Source organism: Psammomys obesus, unplaced genomic scaffold, assembly GCF_907164565.1.
Source record: "Psammomys obesus unplaced genomic scaffold, mPsaObe1.curated_primary_1811, whole genome shotgun sequence".
Taxonomy (NCBI): domain Eukaryota; kingdom Metazoa; phylum Chordata; class Mammalia; order Rodentia; family Muridae; genus Psammomys; species Psammomys obesus.
Genome location: NW_026587216.1, coordinates 35,682,188 through 35,699,260, shown reverse-complemented (window position 1 = coordinate 35,699,260; position 17,073 = coordinate 35,682,188). Strand labels below are relative to the sequence as shown.

Sequence of the window (17,073 nt, the reverse complement as noted above, 5' to 3'; positions counted from 1 at the left end):
AGAAAATCATTCTGAGCCCCAAATAGGGAACATGGGAAGTAGAAGAGACAGATGGGGAGCTCAAGGCTAGCCCAGGTTACAGAGATAGTCGGTCTCAAAGGGGGAAGGGAAGGAGGAAGGAAGCAACTTAAAACACAAAGTTTTTTTTTGACTTTTCAAATTCAGTGAACTCATCAAGAGCCTTTATAAAAAATTACCAGTATTTTAAGGGCAGATATGTTTATATTAACAAAACCAGTTTTTACTTTGGAGTTTATTCAAGCAAGCCATGGAGAATGCATAGAAAAAAACTAGGTTATTTACATCAGATATCTACCTATGTGCTCAGGTAAAAAGCTGGTGACAGCAAAGACTTCAGGACATGCCGGCATCTCGGAAGCAGTTCTCTATGGCTTAGTTCTCTCTGTCTTAGTTCTCTCTGCTTAAGGCCTAAGACCCTACTTCATCTTCCATCTTGTGAACCAAATAGCACTTTACGTATTTTATACTTTACAACAAGGGGTACATCTGCAGACTTACTGAGTGTTACTGTAGGAAACAGTAGAGTAGCTTTTTTGGAAAACGTTCAGGTACCTCAGTGCAAAAATCAGCTGAACTGGCTCCTTCATCTCTTCGGTTACAGCTTCCTCCTCTTTATCAACATCCCTTGTTTGTGAGAACTTAACATTTCCATTTGCAAGCCCCCCCCCACTTGCAGAAAACTTCACTCCCTCCTTTGCACAGGATATTACAACAGCATCTCCAATATGGCTAAGGTCACATCAGAAACGTGCAAATTCACCAGAAGGCATCTTCACTACACAGCTGTATCCTCTTCTGGCATTCCAAGTTGCTCGACATCTAAGTCCATTAACTCCATTTCATAGTCAGAAACTTTCCCTTGATTTAGTGCTTCAAATACTAGCTTTGATGTATCAGCATTATCTTCAGCCCCTAAGGTGATGATGTCATCACCTTAACCATAACCAGCACATTTCAGTATTTTGGACATGCCATGTATCTGTGGCAAAAATAAGTCAACGCAGCCTTTGAACATGTAAACAGATGGCCCTAATCCAGGTAAGCTGTAGCAAAGTAATAAAGTAAAACTGATAAAGTTCTGCACAAATCCATGATGGCACAGTGAGATTCTGGAAACTAAGACAAGAAAAGGACCATCATCCCTGCAAGCAGACAGTACCACATCGTCACTAGAACATGTTCATCAGGCAGCTAAAATCACCCAGGACTAGGGCGTGCCACTCAAAGCTGCAGGCATTTAATGAGCAGAACTCTGAAGCAGACATTTTCCCGCTGACTCCCGCTTTGTGGCTTTGGCAGGGACACTCAAATTAATGAATTTTTAAGTTATAAAATCAGTAAGAACTTAGGAGATATGATGGCTTTTCCCAGCTGTCAACCTGACTATATCTGGAGTGAACTGACAATGGAGGATATACCTGTGATCGGGATCTTGAGGCTGGAAGACACAGACTTTTGACCCAGATCTTGATTCACACCTTTAATCTGGGACATACCTTCTGCTGGAAGCCTAAATAAGGACAATGGAAGAAGAGAGGGTTTCTTTGTTCGTCCCCTGCTTGCACTCACTTTGCCAGAACATCCACGGGACCCTACTTTTTCAGGATTCTGGCTTATACAAAAGACTAGCTGGAACACCCAGCCACGTGGGACTGAGCAGCTACGAGACTAGGTGCCTGGATTTTCCATTTACAGCTGTCCATTGTTGGATTAGTTGAACTGTAGCCTGTAAGCCATCCAAATGAATTTCATATATGGAATATAAAATACATATATATGTGGAATGTATATATACATACATGTATGTTTGTATATGTATGTAGAGATGTATATATACATATATATATAGAGAGAAAGATTCTTTCATAAGTTAGAGAGAGATATTCATTCATAAGTTCTTTGACTCTAGAAAACCCTAATACAGAAAGGAAAGCAATTTCCAAAATTCTGAGATAACAGAGTCTGAAGACTTTGAGACCACACATTTCACACCCAAACATCCTTTTTTATAAATATGGGAGGGAATAAAAATTATACCCTAAAATTGCTCTCTTATATATAGATGTTCTGGTTGTGAAAAGCTATCTGAAGTTATATTACACAGTCCAGAGCTAGGCATTTTATCACCAAATCACTCCTAGATACATTTGGACTCTCTGGTAATATATTAAAAACAAGATGTATTTCAAACTTCCCTAGACTGCAGAACTGAAAACCCACATCTAAAGTTAATTTGTGAATTCTGATAATATATCTATGCACAGTTTTTAAGAAAATGTCTTTTACTACTGATGAGACCTGATAGGCTAGGGTCAAACAGTAGGGGAGGAGGACCTCCTTTATCAGTGGACTAGGGAAGGGACATAGAGGGGGAAGACAGAGGGAGGGTAGGAGTGCAGGACCAAGAGGAGATGAGGAAGGGAGCTCTAGCCAGGATACAAAGTGAATACATTGTAATAAATAATAATCATAAAGCAATAATTTTTTAAAAATGTCTTCATAGAAGTTAAATCCCGTGTTTCTTCTGAAGGTTCCTCTGCCAGCTTGGAGAACACAAGAAACATGCTGATTTTTACTGATTTGGCTGCTCCCAATGTCTCCCAAAGTTGGGTTGCTATCCATCCGCAGGACAGAAAGTGGTTATTTCAAGAATAATCTGCTTGAACAAAGTTGAGATTTCTACATAATACACGTGAGCAGATATGTTCTGACCTCGATGTTTAGCTGAAGCTGAGGGAAAGTGTGAAGCCTTCTTAGGGCTTCTCCTTAACTGTTTGACTCTCAGAATCTGCAAGCTCAACAAACAGATTCAGAAAGGGTCACTTGGCAATGGGGGCCACAAACTAGCAAGTTAACTCTCTAAATGAGGATGGTGCCTATACAGCCCATGGTCAAACAGCAACATGGTCATAGTGGCCTCAAAAAAAAAAAAATTGGATCACCCTGAAGAGGCACATGGCAAAACTGTCTCCACCCCCTCCACTGAAATGTGCCTTTAGCTCTTCTTCTGGCCCAGAGCATCATACAATAGAAAAACAAAAACAAAAACAACAAATAAACAAAAACACCCTACTATAGATGTTAATGGTCACCGTGAATATGGATTTCTTGAAATAAGAGAAGGGAAAAGCAACTGAAGAGAACAAACTGAAAAAAAAAAAGTGGCCAGCAAAGACACCAATGGGCCTGACCAAGAGCTGGGCATTAATCCTTTGGTTATTAGCCAGGAGACTCTAATATCATTAATATAGGTACTCTTATCTATTCTACCAAAACAATATGGATTACCAGCATTGTCTCTTGACTTTATTTTGAAACATTTCTCATCTTTGTCAGCTTAGAAAAATAAAATCACATCTCACCTCTCCTGTTGGTGACACTGTCATTAGCAGAAAGCTAATATTGATGTGATTTTATTTACCAAACTTCAAGTCAGGCATTATTCAAATGCTACCAGTTTTTCATTCAATGACCCTTCCTCATCCATAATCCAAACCAGGGGCCTACAACGCATCAGCTCTGCATGTTAGTCTTTTGAGGAGTTTGCAGTTTTCTCGGGCTCTCATTCCTTCTCTTTTCATGTTTGACTGCTTTTGATAAGCATTGCTGCTATCTGGTAAAATACTCCTCAGGGCATTACCCAGTGCTTTCTCTGACTCTAGTTTGCCTTTTACCTGAATCTCCACAGAAGTGATGCCACACCCTGAGTGCATCCTGCATTGGATGAAGTGAGAGCTGATGTGAAATTGGCTTGCTACTGGTTTTCTTGACCTCAATCACTTGTCTAGTCTACAGAGGTGCTTCATTGACATTACCCTTCTTTCTCGTGGTAGTAATAAGTATGCTGTGAGACCACATAGCTATTCACCTACAACACTAATTTTAGTATTCATTCATGGAACTTGAAAACCACAGTGTTTTGAGGAGTGTTTGCCTAGGCTTTTAAGCTAGTGTTGCTTTCTGCTTAGTTAGAATGTTTCGATAAACAAGTGAATTCTCCTTTCCACTTGTAACTTATGGCACCATGGCCCCTGACCCTGCCTTATGCCATGAGTGACAGTCAACCCATCATTATTTTGGCACTTGTTTTGCTCCCATGTGGGTTACCAGGAACTTCTCACAGACTTTTGAGTCCTTCAAATAAACTCTGCACCCTTTTTTCTTTGGAACACATTCTTACTTTCACCACACCAAGGAACTATGGTTCCTTTTGAAGACAGGTGAGGGGCAGTGATTTAATTGACAGCTAGAACAAAAGAAAACATTCATCAGAGCAAGTAAGAAAAGAGGGTTCTCACAATGTTTCCTGCACAGTGTACAGTACACATTAAAAATTAATTTGATTTGTGAACAAGCAGAACAATACAAAACAATGTTGTTTTCTACTTTTTGAGATACATACTATAAAGCTTTTTTAACTCAATAGCATGTGCTTAAATTTTATCCATATTGGTACTTATATTTTATTACCTCTGGCACAGTAATTCATTTTTTGTATGAATCCCTGCTTAGTGTTTTGTTCTTTTGATTCATACCTAATGTATAGCAATTAATATTAAAAATGATGCTAACATGAGATGAGATCTGGTGATCCATGCATGTAACTTCACACTTGAGAGGTGGAGGCAAGAAGACCAGTAATTCAAGGTCAACTTTGGCTATAAACCGAGCTTAAGGACACCTGGCATTGTACGAGATTACATCTCACAGCATAGAAACAAAATTATTATAATGCTACATTCCATGCCGGTCTGCTTGAGAACAGGTAAGAAATTCAAAGAGACTCCATGTAACATATTCCCATATGAACAGTTTCTTATTTTATGGTTTGAACCGATATATCAAAAGTCCTGTAGTCAACTTTTGTCCTAACTTGATTGTGTGGCTGTGCTTTCATCCTCCTGATCAAATTCAATATGTGAATGTTCATGTTCAGAATACTGCCAAAAATGTGGCATTATCCACCTTTGATATTCGGTGCCTGATTGAACTATTTAAAATTTGATTTAACTTGATGAGCGGCTAGATTCTTACATATTTATTGTGCTCCATTTCCATTTTGCTATCATTTGTTCATCTCCTCTATTCATTTTCTGCCGGGGGATCTTTCAATGTATAATCTCCATGTAAAATTCTTCAAAAATTTTTAGCCTTCTAAGCAACCATGCTAAGTCAGCTCTAAGCAACCATTCTATATTATAATCCTTCAAATGTTTTCTGTTATAATATTTAATCAAAATATAATTTGATAAGTTGGGATAACAGGCTGTGTAGAACACACCCATCACTTTTCACAGTTTCCTTAGGGTGATGTTTAGAATAGACTAAACACTCTTGGCTCTTCCTCTGTGAATTGTAGCATCAACTTTATAACATCTACCAAAGAAACTCCATATGCATTTTCAAAAAGATTTGCCTTGAATTTACAGGCTAGTCTTGGGAAAAATGACATTTTTGAGATAATCCTTTTTAGCCACAAGCATGTTAGAAGCCATCATTTATTCAGATTTTTCTTTTGCTCTTTTTCTATAGTGACTTGATTTTTTTTTCAGAGTGCTTGTGAATCTAACATATGTTTTTGATGTTCTTGAGAATATTATAATGTCTTTTTTTATTATATTTTCTACTTTGTTGTTACTTGTGTAGAGCTATTGCTTTTATGGTTTTATGCACTTTTATTTTTTAAATTTATTTTCTTTATAAATTACAGTTTATTCACATTGTATCCCACTTGTCACCCCCCTCCCTCATTCCCTCCCAATCCCACCCTTCCTCCCTTATCTCCTCCCATGTCCCTCCCCAAGTTCACTAATAGGGGAGGTCTTCCTCCCTTTCCCTCTAAACCTAGCCTATCATGACTGGCTGCATTGTCTTCCTCTGTGGCCTGATAAGGCTGCTTCCCCATTAGGGGAGGTGATCAAAGAGCCAGCCATTGAGTTCATGTCAAGACAGACCCTGTTCCCATTACTAGGAAACCCACTTGGAGACTGAGCTGCCACAAGCTACATCTGTGCAGGGGTTCTAGCTTATCTCTTTGCATGGACCTTAGTTGGAGTATCAGTCTCAGAAAACAATGCTGTGTCCAGATTTTTTGGTTCTGTTGCTCTCCTTGTGGAGCTCCTGTTTCCTCTAGGTCTTACTATCTCCCTCTTCTTTCATAAGATTCCCTGCACTCTGCCCAACGTTTGGCTATGAGTCTCAGCATCTACTTTGATACCCTGCAGGGTAGAGTCTTTCAGAAGCCCTCTGTGGTAGGCTCCTGTCCTGTTCCCTATTTTCCCCCTCTTCCAATGTCCGTCCTGTTTGCCTTTCTGAATGAAGATTGAGCATCTTACCCGGGGTCCTCCTTGATTAGCTTCTTTAGGTGCACAGATTTTAGTATGATTATCCTATATTATATGTCTAATATCCACTTATAAGTGAGTATATACCATGTGTGTCTTTCTGCTTCTGCAATACCTCACTCAGGATGATCTTTTCTAGTTCCCACCATGTGCCTGCAAATTTCATGATTTCCTTGTTTTTAATTGCTGAGTAGTATTCCATTGTGTAAAATGTGCCACAATTTCTGTATCCATTCCTCAGTTGATGGACATCTGGGTTGTTTTCTGTTTCCAAACTCTGGTTATTACAAATAACGCTGCTACAAACATGTTTGAACAAATGTCCTTGTTGTATACTTGAACATCTTTTGGATATATGTCTAGGAGTGGTATAGCTGGATCTTGAAGAAGCACTATTCGTAATTGTCTGAGAAAGCACCTGATTGATTTCCAAAGTGTTTGTACAAGTATACACCCACCAGCAATGGAGGAGGGTTTCCCTTTCTCCACATCCTTTCTAGCATATGTTGTCACTTGAGATTTTGGTCTTAGCCATTCTGATGGGTGTGAGGTAAAATAGGTTTTGATTAGCATTTCCCTGATGACTAAGGATGTTGAGCATTTCTTTAAGTGTTTTTCTACCATTTGACGTTCCTCTATTGAGAATTCTCTGTTTTCCTTATCTCAAGCTGTACTACAGAGCAATGGTAATAAAAAGTGCATGGTATTGGCATAGAAACAGAATGGTGGATCAATGGAATCAAATAGAAGACTCAGAAATAAACCCTCATACCTACAGATACTTGATTTTTGACAAAGAAGCCAAACCCATACAATAGAAAAAAAGACAGCATCTTCAACAAATGGTAATGGTTTAACTGGATGTCTACATGTAGAAAGTACAAATAGATCCATATTTATCATCCTGCACAAAACTAAAGTCCAAGTGGATCAAAGACCTTGACATAAAAGCAGACACACTAAACCTCTTAGAAGAAAAAGTGGGGTAGAGCCTTGAACTCATTGGCACAGGAGACAACTTCCTGAACAGGAAAGGTTTAAATAGAAAGTTCTTGTGAATCATATAAGCTTAAGTTAGATCCAAGCTATTGGCTTGACTGCCAAGCCCCTTATTTTTCTCAGTTTACATTCAGGAAGTATTTTTATGTGTGTCAGTCCTTGGCCTTCACAGTAAATCCAGCCTCAGCAATCGTGCTAGTGCCGTTGTACATCAAACTGAGCTAAGTTGCAAGGCATTACTTGACTTATATGAAAGGCTTCCTGAGGGTAGTGGAAGAGATCAACTCCAGCTTTTGTTTCAGTTGTTGTTTCATTATGAAGAGAAATGAGGGTCACTTGACATCAGTTGTCCCCCAAGATCTTATATTTCTCTGAGACACCTTGCCCTATTTTTAGATGAAAGGCAAATTTCTTAAAGATGTTCAAATAACCTGCAAACGTAGCATGATTTGAATTATGCTGTGCCTAATTCCAATGTCACTAGTTTTTATTCTAAATTAATTTATAATCTATTGCTGCCTCCTCTTTAAAACATGTTTTTCTCTCCATCAGTTATAAAATGTATAAGAAAAGAACAATATACAATGAGGAAGTAATTTGAAGAAAAATAATTTGAAATAATTTAAATAATACGGAATAGTATTTCTTGTTGGTTCGCTTTTCTGCCACATGCCCCGGCTGACTCCATCACACTGCCACTCCATTATGTGCAGTGGCCTTGCCAAAAACCCCTCAGTCTTGTGTAGGTACCACAGAGATCCCTAGAAATGTCACTGACTGCTGTGTTACCATGTGAGTCAATAAGAAGAGGAAAAAAGAAAACAGTCCTGAGTACTGTTGTTGTCCTTTGTACAAACAGCTGTTCATTCACTGCATCAGAATGTCATCTGTTATGTGGCCATAATTCTCCCCAGAGGTCAAGGGATAAAGAAGTCTCTGCTAAGTCAGGGTGAGAGTATTGGATAAAACACCTTGTGAACCTTGGACAGCAAACTAAACACTGCTGTCATCTTAGTGTTTTCTGTGTGCTGGGCATTGTTTTAATGTTTTAACTCATTCATTTCATTTCATCTTCACCAAAATTCATAACCACAGCCAGCATGTCATAGCACAGTCACATGAGTTGCATGCGCCTTATGCGATTCTAGCTATCCCATTTAATTTCCACATGGCCCGTGGAAGATGCGAAGTAAAATATTCCCTTTAAAAACAAGGGAAGGAGAACAACAAGAGAATAACCAACTACAGCAGATTGCGAGTAACTGAGGGAGTCTTTGATCTTAAGCTTGTGCCAGAGTGACAGCCCCCTGTGTAATACCACCTCCTTCGTTATCTCCACAGGCCAGGTTTATAGAACTGCAGCTGACAGAGAGGAAGGAAGAAGCCCAGTGAGAGTGGCCTGTGTCAGAGCCTACTGCGGAAGTTCTGCCATCTGAGCCTTTTACTGTCTGAGCTTTATGATGATACAGCCAAAGCCTGTGCTCCTGGTTGCTGCTGGGGAAACACCTATTAGTCAGTGGTCTAACTGGAAGTGGCCCTGCAGGGCCTTCTAGAGGCTACAGCTTGCCACACAAACAGAAAATCTCTGCTTTAATAGTGTACCACATACGGTTAAAGACCAAGATGATCTGTGAGAGTCAGAGCCTGGCAGAGAATGCATGATGGTGCTCTTCTTATGTTTAAACAGATGGTGAGGGGAAGGTGATGGTAAGGTACAAAAATGAATGAAGGGATGCTGAGGCAAAGCCAATACCTGTGGGTCTGGAAACACACTGTTGGCTAGTGCTCTTTCCTGTTTCCTATGTTTTAGTGCATATGGGAGTGTGCGAATGGGAGAGACATGTTGATTTGTTGAAGGATAATTCAGCTGCTGTAGCAAAAGGGAAGGAAATATCATCGTGGACATTTGAGAGTTCCACACATTATGCCAAGCTACTCTCGTTTATTTCCCTATTACAGTCCAATGATATAATTAAAACTATGGTTGGCACATGGTAATTACACAGTATCCACCATGCTGCTTCTGGGCTTTAATATTTATTCATCATTTCTCCCACAAAATTAAATTACCCACCTTAGATAGCCATATGGTAACTTGGAATTTTTTTTTCTACACATATATTTATTACATTATAGCTGCCATTTGATGTTTGAAGGAAAGACTCTCAATCATTCTCAGTTTAAAGCTAAAGATGATATAGCATGCAAAGGGGTGCAAATAATGAATATATGAATCTATCAAGGCTCTAAAGATAGCACAGCATTTTAAGTTCAACAAACAGATGGTTTACTGATAATTCTCATATTTTTCATGAGGTCAAAATCAAGTGCAGGGAATCATATGAAAGAAGGAAGAGATGAAAGACCTGGAGGGGAAAGGAGCTCCACAAGGAGAGCTACAGAACCAAAAAATCTGGCCACAGGGTTCTTTTCTGAGATTGATTCTCTAATCAAGGATCATGCACGGAGATAACCTAGAACCACTGCACAGATATAGCCCATGGAAACTCAGTATCCAAGTGGGTTCCTTAGTAATGGGAATAGGGACTGTCTCTGACATGAACTCAGTGGCTGGCTCTTTGATCACCTCCCGCTGAGTGGGGGGCAGCCTTACCAGGCTGCAGAGGAAGACAATGCAGCCAGTACTGATGAGACCTGATAGGCTAGGGTCAAATGGAAGGGGAGGAGGACTTCCCCATCAGTGGACAAGAGGAGGGGCATGGAAGGAAAAGATGGAGGAAGGGTGGGGTTAGGAGGCGATGTGGGAGGAGGCTACAGCTGGGATAAAAAAGTGAATTAATTTTAATTAACTTAAAAATTAATTAAATAAATAAGAAAAAATCAATGACTGAGAGTTAGATGAGAGTTTTCTAGAATAAGTTGGGCAAAAGAGAGGTACAGAAAACAACTACTTAAGGATCAGCTTTCAAAAATCCCTTTTAGAATGCAACAGTGACACCTACATCTTGGAGGTAACCAATATCCACATAATTGGACATAAGGCTGGATCAATAGAAGGGAATTCATGCCTGGCACTATACACCTAGCCTTATACACCTACTTATGGCTGTTGAGACCATACCTAGGGAAGTATCTGTTCTAGCCACTGTCCTAAACCAGCATAATTCCTAGCTGCACTCTCAACACTAATTCTTATATCCACAGACATATCCCCTACTTCTTATCAAAGAAGCATCCTTTGGCTACAGACATAGATCATTATAGAAAGCCGAGACTGCTCGAAATGCAGAGAAAAACTGACCATAGTTGCCCAGACCTGGCTGATATTCACAATACAACCCCTATACCTAAAGTTCAGGGGATATCAAGGAAGAGAAAGAGGAGAGATTATAGGTCAAGGATGACTACTGCAGAACTGTGTCCTCTACGTATGACAAGGATGATGCATCTATGAAACCTCAACCCTGCCGCTTCCTAAACAAGACAGGGACAATGACAACAGCAGCTGACACATCAACATGGATGTGGAAATATTTCAAACGTCCCTGTCTTAGTTATGATTTTATTGCTGTGAAGAGACTCCATAATCATGGCAACTCTTACAAAACAAAACAATGTTTAACTGGGCTGGTTTATAGTTCAGAGCTTTAGTCCTTTGTCTTCATGGCAGGAAGAATGGCAGCACACAGGCGGACATTGTGCTGGAGAAGGATCTGAGAGTTCTACATCTGGATCCACAGGCAGCAAGAAGAGAGATAGACTGTGGGCCTGGCTTGAACATCTGAAACTTCAAAGCCCACCTCCCCCCACAGATGCAGTGACATACTTTCTCCAACACGACAACACCTCCTAATAGTGCCTCTCCCTATGAGCCTCAGGGGGTATTTGTATTCCAACCACAAGAGGCCCTAACTCTGGATGATAAACTACAAACAATTAATGACAACTGAAAGGAAGCATCTCTTCATTGGTTATTCAATATAGAGAGGTAGGTTCTAAACACACATGCAACACTAAATAGATGTAACAGGCTTCATTTTTATATGTATTTATGAATATATCGATAATTAAAGAAAAAGAGAAAGAAAACAAGAATGAGGAGGTAGGTGGGGTCTGACAGGACCCAGAGAAGAGTGGGATGGGGATAGAATGCACTGTGTGAAATGCTAAAGGAAATTATTTATTTGTTTGTTGGTTTATCTTTTTTACTTATTTATTTATTACAATTTGTTCATTTTATATCCCGGCTGTAGCCCCTCCCTTGTACTCTCTCAATCCCGCCCTCTCTCACTCTTCTTTTCCTGTGCCCCTTGCCCAGTCCACTGATAGCAGGGTCCTCCTCCCATTCCCTCTGACCCTATCCTATCAGGTCTCATCAGGACTGTTTGCATTGTCTTCCTCAGTGACCTAGTAAGGCTGTTCCCTATGCCTCAGGGGGAGGAGATCAAAGAGACAGCCCCTATTCCTCTTACTAGGGAGCCCATTTGGAGACTGAACTGCCATGGGCTACATCTGTGCAGGGGTTCTAGGTTATCTCTATGCATGATCCTTGGTTGGAACATCAGTCTCAGAAAAGACCCCTGTGCCCAGATGTTTTGGTTCTTTTGCTTTCCTTGTGGAGCTCCAGTCCCCTCCAGTTCTTTCTATATAAGTATATACTTACCTGGGATACCTCACTCAGGATAATCTTCTCTACTTCTCACCATTTGCCTGAAAATTTCATGATTTCCTCATTTTTGATTGCTGAGTAGTATTCCATTGTGTAAATGTACCACAATTTCTGTATCCATTCCTCCACTGAGGGACAGCTGGGTTGTTTCCAGCATCTGTCTATTACAAATAAAACTGCAACAAACATTGTTGAGCAAATGTTCTTGTTATATACTTGAACATCTTTTGGATATATGCCTAGGAGTGATATAGCTGGAGCTTGAGGAAGCACTATTCCTAATAGTCTGAGAAAGCCCAGATTAATTTCCAAAGTGGTTCTACAAGTTTACATTCCCACCAGCAGTGGAGAAGGGTTCCCCTTTCTCCACAATCTCTCCAGCATGTGTTGTCACTTGAGTTTTTGATCTTAGCCATTCTGATGGGTGTAAGGTGAAATCTCAGGGTTGTTTTGATTTGCATTTCCTTGATGATTAAGGATATGGAGCATTTCTTTAAGTGTTGCTCGGCCATTCAATATTCATCTATTGAGAATTCTCTGTTTAGCTCTGTACCCCATTTTTTAATTGGATTACTTGATTTGTTACTACTTCTTTAGTTCTTTATATATTTTGGATATTGGCCCTCTGTTAGATATAGGGTTGGTGAAGATCCTTTCCCAGTCTGTAGCTTGTCTTTTTGTTCTGAAAACAATGTCCTTTGCTTTATGGAAGCTTTTCAGTTTCATGAGGTCCCATTTATTGATTGTTGATCTTGGAGCCTGTGCTGTTGGTGCTCTGTTCAGAAATTGTCTCCTGTGAGAATAAGCTCAGGTTATCCACTTTTTCTTCTAAGCAGTTTAGTGTGTCTGATTTTATGTTGATGTTTTTGATCCACTTAGACTTTAGTTTTGTGCAGGGTGATAAATATGGATCTATCTGCATTTTTTCTACATGTAGATATCCAGTTAGACCAGCAGCATTTGTTGAAGGTGCTATCTTTTTTCCATTGTATGGTTTTGGCTTCTTTGTAAAAATAAAAATGAAGTATCTGTAGGTGTGTGGGTTTATTTCTGGGTATTCTTTTTGATTCCATTGATCCAGCAGCATGTTTCCATGCCAGTATCATGCAGTTTTTTATTACTGTTGCTCTACAGTATAGTTTGAGATCAGGGATGGAGACACCTCCAGAAGATCTTTTATTGTAGAGGACTGTTTTAGAAATTCTGGGTTCCTGTTATTACATATGAAATTGAGAATTTTTCTTTCAGTGTCTGAAATAATTGTGTTATTAATTTGATGGGAATTGCATTGAATCTGTAGATTGCTTTTGGTAAATGGCCATTTTTAGTATCTTAATCCTGCCACGCTATGAACATGGGAGATCTTTCTATCTTCTGATATCGTCTTCTATTTCTTCAGAAACTTGAAGTTTTTTCATAAACGTCTTTGATTTGCTTGGTTAGAGTTACATCAAGGTACTTTATGTCCTTTGTGGCTATTGTGAAGGGAGTTGTTTCCCTAATTTCTTTCTCAACCCATTTTTCTTTTGTATACAAGAGAGCTATTGATTTTTTTTTTTTTTTTTTTAGTTAATTTTGTATCCAGCCACTTTGGTGAAGGTGTTTATCAGATGTAGAAGTTCCCTGGTAGAATTTCTAGGGTCACTCATGTATACTATCATATCATATCATATTACTGCAAATAGTAATACTTTGACTTTTTCCTTTCTGAACTGAATCCCCTTGATCTCCTTTTCTTGTCTTATTGCTCTAGCAAGGACTTCAAGTACTATGTTGAAGAGATATGGAGAAAGTGGGCAGCCTTGCCTTGACCCTGATTTCAGTGGGGTTGATTTAAGTTTCTCTCCATTTGGTTTGATGTTGGCTATAGGCTTGCTGTATATTGCCTTTGCAATGTTTATGTAAGTGTCTTGTATCCCTGATTTCTCCAGGACTTTAAACATAAACAAATGATGGATTTTGTCATATGTTTTTTTCAGCATCTAAGGAGATTATCATGTTTTTTTTTTTCCTTCAGTTTGTTTATATGGTGGATTTCATTGATGGATTTTCATATATTGTTCCACCCCCGCATACCTGGGATGACGCCTACTTGGTGATAGCAGATGATATATTTGATGTGTTCTTGGATTTGGTTTGTGAGTATTTTGTTGATTATTTTTGCATCAATGTTCATAAGGGAGATTGGCCTGAAAATCTCTTTCTTTGTTGGGTCTTTGTGAGGTTTAGTTATCAAGGTGACTGTTGCTTCATAGAATGAGTTTGGTAGTGTTCCTTCTGTTTCTATTTTGTGGAATAGTTTGAAGAGTATTGGTGTTAGCTCTTCTTCGAAGGTCTGGTAGAATTCTGAAATCATCTGGCCCTGGGTTTTTCTGGGATGGGAAACTTTTGATGACAGCTTCTATTTCCTTAGGGGATATAGGACTATTTAATTTATTTACTTGGTCTTGATTCAGCTTTGGTAGGTAAAATTGATCAAAAAATTGTCCATTTCATTTTGATTTTCAAATTTTGTGGTGTTTAGTTTTTTGAAGTAAGACCTATGATTGTTTGGATTTCCTCAGTGTTTGTTGTTATGTCCCCCTTTTCATTTCTGATTTTGTTGATTTGGATGTGTCTCTCTGCCTTTTAGTTAGTTTGGCTAAGGGTTTATCTATTTTGTTGATTTTCTGAAAGAATCAGCTTGGTTTCATTGATTCTTTGAATAGTTTTAGTTTTATTTGTTTCTAATTTATTGATTTCAGCCCTGAGTTTGATTATTTCCAGCTGTCCACTCCTCTTCGGAGTGTCTGCTTCTTTTTTTCCTAGGGCTTTCAGGTGAGCCTTTAAATTGCGTGAATGAGATGTTTTAAATTTCTTCTTGAAGGTACTTAGTGCTATGAACTTTCCTTTTAGCACTGCTTTCATTGTGCCCCATAAGTCTGGGTATGTTTTGCCTTCATTTTCATATTTTTTTTTATTTATTATAATTTATCCACTTTGTATCCCAGCTGTAGGCCCCTTCTTTGTCCTCTCCAATCCCACCCTCTGTCCCTATTCTACTCCCATGCCTCTGCCCGGCTCTATTGATAGGGGAGGTCGTCCTCCCCTTCCATCTGACCCTAGCTTATCAGGACTCATCAGGACTGGTTGCATTGTCTTCCTCTCTGGCCTGGTAAGGCTGCCTCCAACTCATGGGAAGGTGATCAAAGAGCCAGCCACTGAGTTCATGTCAGAGACAGCCCCTGTTCCCCTTACTAGGGAACCCACTTGGACCCTGAACTGCCATGTGCTACATCTGTGCAGGGGTTCTAGGTTATCTCCATGCATGGTCCTTGGTTCATAGCAGCTTTATTTGTAATAGGCAGAATCTAGAAACAATGCAGATTTCCCTCAACTGAGGAATGGATACAAAAATTGTGATACATTTACATAATGGAATGCTACTCATCAATTAAAAACAAGAAAATCATGAAATTTGTAGGCAAATGGATGGAACTAAAGGAATTAATTTTAAAAATCATATTAAAAGCAACTACATACATTGAAATTAAATTATTGGTTCTAATTCCCCATGCCTTGAGAATTGCCTGAAGTATGCTCAGCCCACACTAGAAGCAGCTCTTGTTCAGGTCTGTGGCATTAGCATCCCCGCTGTGAGCCTCGCCACTCAGGGCCCTGGCAATGAATTAATATAACAAAATTGTGAATTCATGTTAGTGGAGATATGAAATCCTGGAATCACCTTGACATTCCTAAGTACTGTTCTCCTAGACAAGCTGTTGAGAAAATGGGCCAGGGGAGAAAGAAAAGGGGCCAACATGGATCCAAAGCAGCTAGGTTTGCTGTCAGTTCTGCTTTCCATGTTCATCTTCACCAACGCTTAATTTATTGACAACTTAGTTCTATCAACTGCCAAGCAAGAATACCAGAGGACTTTTCAACCAGTGCTGACTAGCTTGAAGGTGGAGCTGATGCATTAGGAAGACCACAACCCCACCATCTCCTTGGGAGACTGCCTCCCAGTGGCTAATATCTCAGAAGTGTGCCCTGAGCTTGGGCACACCGAGCCCCAGTAGCGGCAGCCTTTAACTTGATATAATAAGTTCTTCCAGGTTCTTCCCATTGGAAGCTGTCTTCCTCTGTGTTCAGAGATCAACCCTGTTGCTGTGGAGCAGCTTTTGAACTCTGTTCATAATTGTGCATTACTTGTTTCCGTGGGCTGTTATTACTGCCGAGAAACAGCGCCAGCTGTGCCAATGGCGACTTGATGGAGAGAGCTCTGTCAGACTGGCTTCCAGATATTTGGCCTTTCTATCAGTGTTGCCTCATTCAGGTCTCTGTCTGCAATAGACTGAACTACCTAATAAAGGAGACTTTAAGGCTAAAATCTGCCTTAAAATCTGTCACGGCCCACACCATCACCTCTCTGTGCATTCATATTCTCAGTGCAGACCTTCAGTGTTCCAGCCCCAGTCAAGCGCTCCACTAGTCAGTTTGGGATGGACTCTGTGCTCGTGGAGACAGGAGGTCTTCTCCAACTTCCACCTCTCAACACAAAACAATCAGACTGTATAGAACAACCAATTCCAAATACAGAGTAAGCATTGCAAGCAGCAGGTGTTGGGTGTAATGAACCTCTAGTACCTGGAGGTACCCTGCTTGATGCTTTCTGTAGAGGAAGCTAAAAACCACAAGTGTCAGAGCAGGAGCTGTGTCTGTGGAATCACCTTCTGAATCCTCAGCAGTCGCCTGTTCTAGCAGGGGACACCAGCTCTGTTCAGTCTTTGGTTCCATGCCTAATGACAAACCAGTGTGGCATTTAGATAGAGAAATGCTGGCGTTGGTTCCAGAGTACACACTTTCGAGGTGACCTTGTTGTTCTTTCTCTACACCTACAGATTTTACAGTAACATGTTATATCTCTTTGTGTCTGATTTTTTTTTAAACCGAGAACTAGTCAAATTGCAAATTTTAATGTGTTCTCTAGAATTTCAGCAAAGAAAACGTTGTGTTCTGCTGAGAAAAGGAAGGAAGGAAGGAAGGAAGGAAGGAAGGAAGGAAGGAAGGAAGGAAGGAAGGAAGGAAGGAAGGAAGGAA

At 39.9% G+C, this 17,073-nt stretch overlaps 1 pseudogene; it reads right to left on the bottom strand.

Annotated features, from left to right (window-relative positions):
* Positions 1–429: 429 nt before the first annotated feature.
* LOC129673425 (proliferating cell nuclear antigen-like) overlaps positions 430–17,073 on the bottom strand; it is a 17,408-nt pseudogene continuing 764 nt past the window's right edge.